Raw genomic sequence first — 9351 nt, 5'->3', positions numbered from 1 at the left:
CTCTCCTAGTTTAGTATGATGATTCTAGAACACAGCTTCTTTATGAGTCTTGGCCGTGGCCCTAAGCACTTTGTTTTCCAGTATTACCACCAGATAAATAAATGCCACAGACACATAATTGGGTGAACCTTTTCAGATTGTGACTCAGCTTTGCTAAAGTCCCAATTAGAGGTGTCCAGGGTTCTTAAGCACACTCTTTTTTTTGCTTTGGACCTTGACTTTAACTGCTCAGTCTCAAGTTTTCACTTGACACCTACACGCCACAAGCACATGGTTAGGGACAGCTTGGTTTAGCCGCTTAGACCAGGATTTTATTCCTTAGGCCCTCCTATCCACTGATGCTCAAAGCCTTGGGATCCTTTTTATTTGCCCTTGCCTCTTGGTTTTAAGAGCTTTGGCTTTTTCTGCTTGCTTATTCTTTTTCTTTCTATTTTTTTCGCCCTTTTTTTTTCTGCAAGCTTTGTTCTTTGCTGCTTTTTCTTGCTTCAAGAATCATTTTTATGATTTTTCAGATTATCAAATAACATGTCTCCTAGTCATCATTCTTTCAAGAGCCAACATATTTAACATTCATGAACAACAACTTCAAAAGACATATGCACTGTTCAAGCATTCATTCAGAAAACAAGAAGCATTGTCACCACATCAATATAATTAAACTAAGTTCAAGGATAAATTCGAAACTCATGTACTTCTTGTTCTTTTGAATTAAAACATTTTTCATTTAAGAGAGGTGATGGATTCATTGGACATTTATAACTTTAAGACACAGTTACTAACTACTAATGATCATGTAATGAAGACACAAACATAGATAAGCACATAACATAGAAAACGAAAAACAGAGAAAGCAAGAACAAGGAATGAATCCACCTTAGTGATGGTGGCGTTTCCTTCTTGAGGAACCAATGATGTCCTTGAGCTCTTCTATGTCTCTTCCTTGTCTTTGTTGCTCCTCCCTCATTGCTTTTTGATCTTCTCTTATTTCATGGAGCATGATGGAGTGCTCTTGATGTTCCACCCTTAGTTGTCCCATATTGGAACTCAATTCTCCTAGGGAGGTGTTAATTTGCTCCCAATAGTTTTGTGGAGGAAAGTGCATTTGAGGCATCTCCGGGATCTCATGGTGATGAGCTTCATACGCCTCTTGAGCTCCATGAATGGGCTCTCTTGCTTGCTCCATCTTTTTCTTAGTGATGGGCTTCTCTTCCTTAATAGGAATGTCTCCTTCTATGAAAGCTCCAGCTGAGTAACATAGATGGCAAATGAGGTGAGGGAAGGCTAACCTTGCCATAGTGGAGGACTTGTCAGCCACCTTGTAGAGTTCTTGAGGTATAATCTCATGAACTTCCACCTCTTCTCCAATCATGATGCTATGGATCATGATGGCCTGGTCTATAGTAACTTCAGACCGGTTGCTAGTGGGAATGATTGAGCATTGAATGAACTCCAACCATCCTCTAGCTACAGGCTTGAGGTCCAATCTTCTTAGTTGAACCGGCTTGCCTTTGGAGTCAACCTTCCATTGAGCTCCTTCTACACATATGTCCATAAGGACTTGGTCCAACCTTTGATCAAAGTTGACTCTCCTTGTGTAGGGGCGTGCGTTCTCTTCCATGTTTGGCAAGTTGAATGCCAACCTCACATTTTCCGGACGAAAATCTAAGTATTTCCCCCGAACCATTGTAACATAGTTTTTTGGATCCGGGTTCTTACTTTGATCATGGTTCTTGGTGATCCATGCATTGGCATAGAACTCTTGAACCATTAGGATGCCGACTTATTGGATGGGATTTGTTAGAACTTCCCAACCTCTTCTTTGAATTTTATGTCGGATCTCCGGATACTCATTTCTTTTGAGTTTGAAAGGGACCTCAGGGATCACCTTCTTTTTGGCCACAACATCATAGAAGTGGTCTTGATGGGCTTTGGAGATGAACCTTTCCATCTCCCATGACTCGGATGTGGAAGCTCTTGTCTTCCCTTTCCCCTTTCTAGAGGATTCTCCGGTCTTAGGTGCCATCAATGGTAATAGAAAAACAAAAAGCTTATACTTTTACCACACCAAACTTAGAGTTTTGCTCGCCCTCGAGCAATCAAAGAAAGAATAGATGAAGAAGAAGAAGAAATGGAGGAGAGGGAGAGTGGGAAGTGTTTTCGGCCAAGAAGGGTGTAGAGGGGTGTGTTGTGTGAATTTGATGAAGAATGGAGGGCTTTATATAGGGAAGGGAGGGGGGGAAAGGTTGCGACCATATGGGTGGGTTTGGGTGGGAAATTGGTTTTGAATTTTTGAAGGTAGGTGGAGTTTATGAGGTAGGTTTTTGGGGAAGAGTGGATGGATGTGAGTGGTGAAGAGGTGATGGGGAAGAGATTTTGAGGTGATTGGTGAAGGGTTTTTGGGGAGAGTGTTTATGGGGTTGTGTGAAAGAAAGTAGTGAGAAGAAGTGAGTGGAGGTAGGTGTGGATCCTGTGGGGTCCACAGATCCTGAGGTGTTCAAGGATTTACATCCCTGCACCCATTAGGCATGTAAAAATGCCTTTGCACACAACTCTGGGCGTTCAGCGCCAGGTTGGTGGCCATTTTGGGCATTCAACGCCCATTTGTGTGCCATTTCTGGCGTTGAACGCCAGAACCATGCCTGTTCTGGCGTTCAGTGCCAGAACCATGCTCTGTTCTGGCGCTGAACGTCAGACAGATGCTCCTCCAGGGTGTGATTTTTCTTCTGCTGTTTTTGATTCTATTTTCAATTTTTCTATTTATTTTGTGACTCCACATGATCATGAACCTATAAAGACATGAAAAACAATGAAAATAAAAATTAGATAAATAAACATTGGGTTGCCTCCCAACAAGCGCTTCTTTAATGTCAATAGCTTGACAGTGGGCTCTCATGGAGCCTTACAGATGTTCAGAGCATTGTTGAAACTCTCCAACACCAAACTTAGAGTTTGGGTATGGGAGTTCAACACCAAACTTAGAGTTTGGTTGTGGCCTCCCAACACCAAACTTAGAGTTTGACTGTGGGGGCTCTGGTTGACTCTGCTTTGAGAGAAGCTTTTCATGCTTCCTCTCCATGGTTGCAGAGGGAGATCCTTGAGTTTTAAACACAAGGAAGTCCTCATTCCATTGAAGGACTAGTTCACCTCTGTCAACATCAATCACAGTTCTTGCTGTGGCCAGGAAAGGTCTTCCTAGGATGATGGATTCATCCTCTTCCTTTCCAGTATCCAGGACTATGAAATCAGCAGGGATGTAAAGGCCTCCAACCTTTACTAACACGTCCTCTACTTGTCCATATGCCTATTTTCTTGAATTGTCTGCCATCTCTAATGAGATTTTAGCAGCTTGCACCCCATAGATTCCCAGTTTCTCTATTACAGAGAGGGGCATGAGGTTTATTCCTGAACCAAGGTCACACAGGGCCTTAAAGATCATGGTGCCTATGGTACAAGGTATTATGAACTTTCCAGGATCATGTCTCTTCTGAGGCAATGTCAGTTGATCCAGATCACTTAGTTCATTAATGAACAAGGGAGGTTCAACTTCCCAAGTATCAATGCCAAATAATTTGGCATTTAGCTTCATGATTGCACCAAGAAACTTGGCAGTTTGCTCTTCAGTAACATCCTCATTCTCTTCAGAAGAGGAATACTCATCAGAGCTCATGAAGGGCATAAGGAGGTTCAATGGAATCTCTATGGTCTCTAGATAAGCCTCAGAGTCCTTTGGTTCCTCAAAGGGAAGCTCCTTATTGGTCACTGGACTTCCCAGGAGGTCTTCCTCCTTGGGATTTGCGTCTTCCTCTCCCTCTTTGGGTTCGGCCATGGTGCTTATGTCAATGGCCTTGCACTCTCCTTTTGGATTCTCTTCTGTATTACTTGGGAGAGTACTTGGAGGGATTTCAGTGATCCTTTTACTCAGCTGGCCCACTTGTGCTTCCAAATTTCTAATGAAAGATCTGGTTTCATTCATGAAACTCACAGTGGCCTTAGATAGATCAGAGACTAGATTTGCTAAATTAGAAGCATTTTGTTCAGAGTTCTCTGTCTATTGCTGAGTGGATGATGGAAAAGGTTTATTATTGTTAAACCTGTTTCTTCCACCATTATTAAAGCCTTGTTGAGGCTTTTGATCCTTCCATGAGAAATTGGGGTGATTTCTCCATGATGAGTTATAGGTGTTTCCATAAGGTTCACCTAAGTAATTTACCTCTGCTATTGCAGGGTTCTCAGGATCATAAGCTTCTTCTGCATAAGAAGCCTCTTGAGTACTGTTGGATGCAGCTTGCATTCCATGCAGACTCTGAGAGATCATATTGACTTGCTGAGTCAATATTTTATTCTGAGCCAATATGGCATTCAGAGTATCAACTTCAAGAACTCCTTTCTTCATAGGTGTCCCATTACTCACAGGATTCCTCTCAGAAGTGTACATGAACTGGTTATTTGCAACCATGTCAATGAGTTCTTGAGCTTCTACAGGCATTTTGTTTAGGTGAATGGATCCACCTGCAGAGGTATCCAATGACATCTTAGATAACTCAGATAGACCATCATAGAATATATCCAGGATGGTCCATTCTGAAAGCATGTCAGAAGGACACTTTTTGGTCAACTATTTGTATTTTTCCCAAGCTTCATAGAGGGATTCACCTTCTTTCTGTTTGAAGGTCTGAACATCCACTCTAAGCTTGCTCAGCTTTTGAGGAGGAAAGAACTTGGCTAAGAAAGCCGTGACCAGCTTATCCCAAGAGTTCATGCTGTCTCTGGGTTGAGAGTCCAACCAGATTCTAGCTCTGTCTCTTATAGCAAATGGGAAAAGCATGAGCCTGTAGACTTCAGGATCTACTCCATTAGTCTTAACAGTATCACATATCTGCAAGAATTCAGTTAAGAACTGAAAAGGATCTTTAGATGGAAGTCCATGAAACTTGCAGTTCTGCTGCATTAGAGAAACTAATTGAGGTTTCAGCTCAAAGTTGTTTGCTCCAATGGCAGGAATGGAGATGCTTCTTCCATGTAAATTGGAATTTGGTGCAGTAAAGTCACCAAGCATCTTCCTTACATTATTATTATTTTCAGCTGCCATCTTCTTTTCCTGTTTGATAATTTATGACAGGTGCTTGCTGGTTTGTTGTAATTCAGCTTCTCTTAATTTTCTCTTCAGAGTCCTTTCAGGTTCTGGATCTGCTTCAACAAGAATATTCTTGTCCTTGCTCCTGCTCATATGACAAAGAAGAGGGCACAGAAAAATAATAATAATAATAGAGATCCTCTCTCTTTTTTTTTGTGAGTGAGGGAGAGATGTTAGTAGATGAATAAACAAATAGAAGGAGATGAGAGAGAAGAGAATTTTCGAAAATTATTTTTGAAAAAAGAGTTAGTGATTTTTGAAAATAGTTTTTGAAAAAGGTTAGTAATTTTCGAAAATTAAAATAAAAAATAAAATAATTAGTTAATTAAAAAGAAATTTTTGAAAAAGGGGGAAGGGATTTTTGAAAATGAGAGAGAGAGAGTTAGTTAGGTAGTTTTGAAAAAGATAAGAAACAAACAAAAAGTTAGTTAGTTAGTTGAAACAAATTTTGAAAAGATAAGAAGTTAGGAAGTTAGAAAAGATATTTTGAAATTAAATTTTTGAAAAAGATAAGATAAGAAGATATTTTGAAAAGATATGCTTGAAATTAGTTTTTGAAAAAGATTTGATTTTTAAAATCACAATTAATGACTTGATTCACAAGAAATCACAAGATATGATTCTAGAACTTAAAGTTTGAATCTTTCTTAACAAGCAAGTAACAAACTTGAAATTTTTGAATAAAAATATTAATTGTTATTGTTATTTTCGAAAATTTGATATAAAAATAAGAAAAAGATTTTTGAAAAATATTTTTGGAATTTTTGAAAATAACTAAGAATTTTGAAAAAGATTTGATTTTTGAAAAAGATAAGATTTTCAAATTGAAAATTTGATTTGACTCATGAGAAACAATTTGATTTTAAAATTTTTGAAAAAGTCAATCCAAATTTTCGAATTTGATGAGAGAAAAAGAGAAAGATATTTTTTTGATTTTTTTGAATTTTTATGATGAGAGAGAAAAACAAGTAAAATAATGCAATGCATGAAATTTTTAGATCAAAACAATGAATGTATGCAAGAATGCTATGAATGTCAAGATGAACACCAAGAACACTATGAATGTCAAGATGAACATCATAGACACACTTTTGAAAAATTTTTAATGCAAAGAAAACATGCACGACACCAAACTTAGAATTCTTTAATGCTTACGCACTAAAAATTCAAGAATGCATATGATAAACATGAAAAGACACAAAACAAAAAATCATCAAGATCAAACAAGAAGACTTACCAAGAACAACTTAAAGATCATGAAGAACACCATGAATGCATGAGATTTTCGAAAAATGCAAGATGCATATGCAAGTGACACCAAACTTATGATATGACTCAAGACTCAAACAAGAAACAGAAAAATATTTTTGATTTTTATGATTTTCTAAATTTTTTTTTCAAAAATTATATGAAAAAGAAAAATAAGGATTCCAAAATTTTTAACATGAATTCCAGGAATCTTGCATTCTTAGTCTAAAGCTTCAGTCCAGGAATTAGACATGGCTCACTAGCCAGCCAAGCTTTCAATGAAAGCTCCAGTCCAAAACACTAGACATGGCCAATGGCCAGCCAAGCTTCAGCATTTTAACATCAGAGTATATTGCTCTTGATAACAAATTGCAAGCCTCAGTCCAAATAAATTTAGACATGGCTTTACAGCCAGCCAGGCTTCACATGCTTCATGAAACACTAGAATTCATTCTTAAAAATTTTGAATAAAATTTTATTTTTGAAAACATTTTTTATTTTTTTCGAAAACAAAGGAGAAATTTTTGAAAGATTTTTGAAAAATTTTTGAAGATAAAATAGAAAGAAAATTACCTAATCTGAGCAACAAGATGAACCGTCAGTTGTCCAAACTCGAACAATCCCCGGCAACGGCGCTAAAAACTTGGTGCACGAAATTGTGATGTCCAGGCTCAAACAATCCCTGGCAACGTGAGCAACTTAGTACGCGCAATCGTGATTACACTTTGATTATGTAAAATTCATGGATCTTTCTTTCCCTGGCAATGGCGCCAAGAACATGGTGCTAATACCATGGTTCACAACTTCGATACAACTAACCAGCAAGTGCACTGGGTCGTCCAAGTAATACCTTACGTGAGTAAGGGTCGAATCCCACAGAGATTGTCGGTATGAAGCAAGCTATGGTCACCTTGCAAATCTCAGTCAGGCAGATATAAAATAGTAATGAGGTTTTCGAAATTAATTAATAAAATAGGGATAGAAATACTTATGTAAATCACTGGTGAGAATTTCAGATAAGCGAATAGAGATGCTTTTGTTCCTCTGAACCTCTGCTTTCCTGCTATCTTCATCCAATCAGTCTTACCCCTTTCCATGGCTGGCTTTATGCAAGGGCATCACCGTTGTCAGTGGCTACATCCCCTCCTCTCAGTGAAAAATATGCTCACATTCTCTGTCACAGCACGGCTAATCATCTGTCGGTTCTCGATCATGCTGGAATAGGATTCACCCTCCTTTTGCGTCTGTCACTAACGCCCAGCACTCGCGAGTTTGAAGCTCATCATAGTCATTCAATCATTGGATCCTACTTGGAATACCACAGACAAGGTTTAGACTTTTTGGATTCTCTTGAATGCCGCCATCATTCTAGCTTACGCCATGAAGATTCTGGTTAGGAGATCTAAGAGATATTCATTCTAGCTTATTTCATGTAGAACGGAAGTGTTTGTCAGGCACGTGTTCATAGGGGAGAATGGTGATGAGCGTCACACATAATCATCACCTTCATCACGTTCTTGGGTGCGAATGGATATCTTAGAAGCGAAATAAGATGAATTGAATAGAAAACAGTAGTACTTTGCATTAATCTTTGAGGAACAGCAGAGCTCCACACCTTAATCTATGGAGTGTAGAAACTCTACCGTTAAAATTACATAAGTGAAAGGTCCAGGCATGGCCGAGATGGCCATCCCTCAAACGTGATCTAAGATAGCATACAACTGATCAAAGATGGTCCAAAAGACTAGTAAAAGGTCCTATTTATAATAAACTAGCTACTAGGGTTTGCATGAGTAAGTAATTAATGCATAAATCCACTTCCGGGGCCCACTTGGTGTGTGTTTGGGCTGAGCTTGAGTGTTACACGTGTAGAGGTCATTTCTGGAGTTGAACGCCAGTTTCTGTGCCAGTTTGGGCGTTCAACTCTGGTTTTGGATCCTTTTCTGGCGCTGGATGCCAGATTTGGGTAGAAAGCTGGCGTTGAACACCAGTTTACGTCGTCTATTCTTGGCCAAATTATGAACTATTATACATTTCTGGAAAGCCCTGGATGTCTACTTTCCAACGCAGTTGGAAGCGTGCCATTTTGAGTTATGTAGCTCCAGAAAATCCACTTTGAGTGCAGGGAGGTCAGAATCCAACAGCATCAGCAGTCCTTCTTCAACCTCTGAATCTGATTTCTGCTCAAGTCCCTCAATTTCAGCCAGAAAATACCTGAAATCACAGAAAAACACACAAACTCATAGTAAAGTTCAGAAATGTGAATTTAACATAAAAACTAATGAAAACATTCCTAAAAGTAACTAGATCCTACTAAAAACATACTAAAAACAATGCCAAAAAGCGTATAAATTATCCGCTCATCAATCATATTGACTTGCTGAGTCAATATTTTATTCTGAGCCAATATGGCATTCAGAGTATCAACTTCAAGAACTCCCTTCTTCATAGGCGTCCCATTATTCACAGGATTCCTCTCAGAAGTGTACATGAACTGGTTATTAGCAACCATGTCAATGAGTTCTTGAGCTTCTGCAGGCGTTTTCTTTAGGTGAATGGATCCACCTACAGAAGTGTCCAGTGACATCTTTGATAGCTCAGATAAACCATCATAGAATATATCCAGGATGGTCCATTCTGAAAGCATGTCAGAGGGACACTTTTTGGTCAGCTGTTTGTATCTTTCCCAAGCTTCATAGAGGGATTCACCATCTTTCTGTCTGAAGGTTTGAACATCAGCTCTAAGCTTGCTCAGCTTTTGAGGAGGAAAGTACTTGGCTAAGGAAGCTGTGACTAGCTTATCCCAAGAGTTCAGGCTGTCTTTGGGTTGAGAATCCAACCATAATCTGGCTCTGTCTCTTACAGCAAAAGGGAAAAGCATGAGCCTGTAGACTTCAGGATCTACTCCATTAGTCTTAACAGTATCACATATCTGCAAGAATTCAGTTAAGAACTGAAAAGGATCTTCA

At 38.9% G+C, this 9351-nt stretch overlaps 2 non-coding genes across 2 annotated transcripts; both read left to right on the top strand.

Annotated features, from left to right (window-relative positions):
* The first annotated feature begins 4585 nt into the window (after positions 1-4585).
* Positions 4586-4693, top strand: LOC112725500 (small nucleolar RNA R71). The gene has a single exon (XR_003164605.1). It is a non-coding gene; the product is annotated as a small nucleolar RNA R71 (small nucleolar RNA).
* A 4330-nt stretch (positions 4694-9023) lies between these two features.
* LOC112725340 (small nucleolar RNA R71) lies at positions 9024-9131 on the top strand. The gene has a single exon (XR_003164455.1). It is a non-coding gene; the product is annotated as a small nucleolar RNA R71 (small nucleolar RNA).
* The last annotated feature ends 220 nt before the right edge of the window (positions 9132-9351 follow it).

This window comes from Arachis hypogaea, chromosome 11 (assembly GCF_003086295.3).
Source record: "Arachis hypogaea cultivar Tifrunner chromosome 11, arahy.Tifrunner.gnm2.J5K5, whole genome shotgun sequence".
In the NCBI taxonomy this organism is placed as follows: Eukaryota; Viridiplantae; Streptophyta; class Magnoliopsida; order Fabales; family Fabaceae; genus Arachis; species Arachis hypogaea.
Note: the sequence above shows the minus strand (reverse complement) of the source record. Positions and strands in the feature narration are given on the sequence as shown.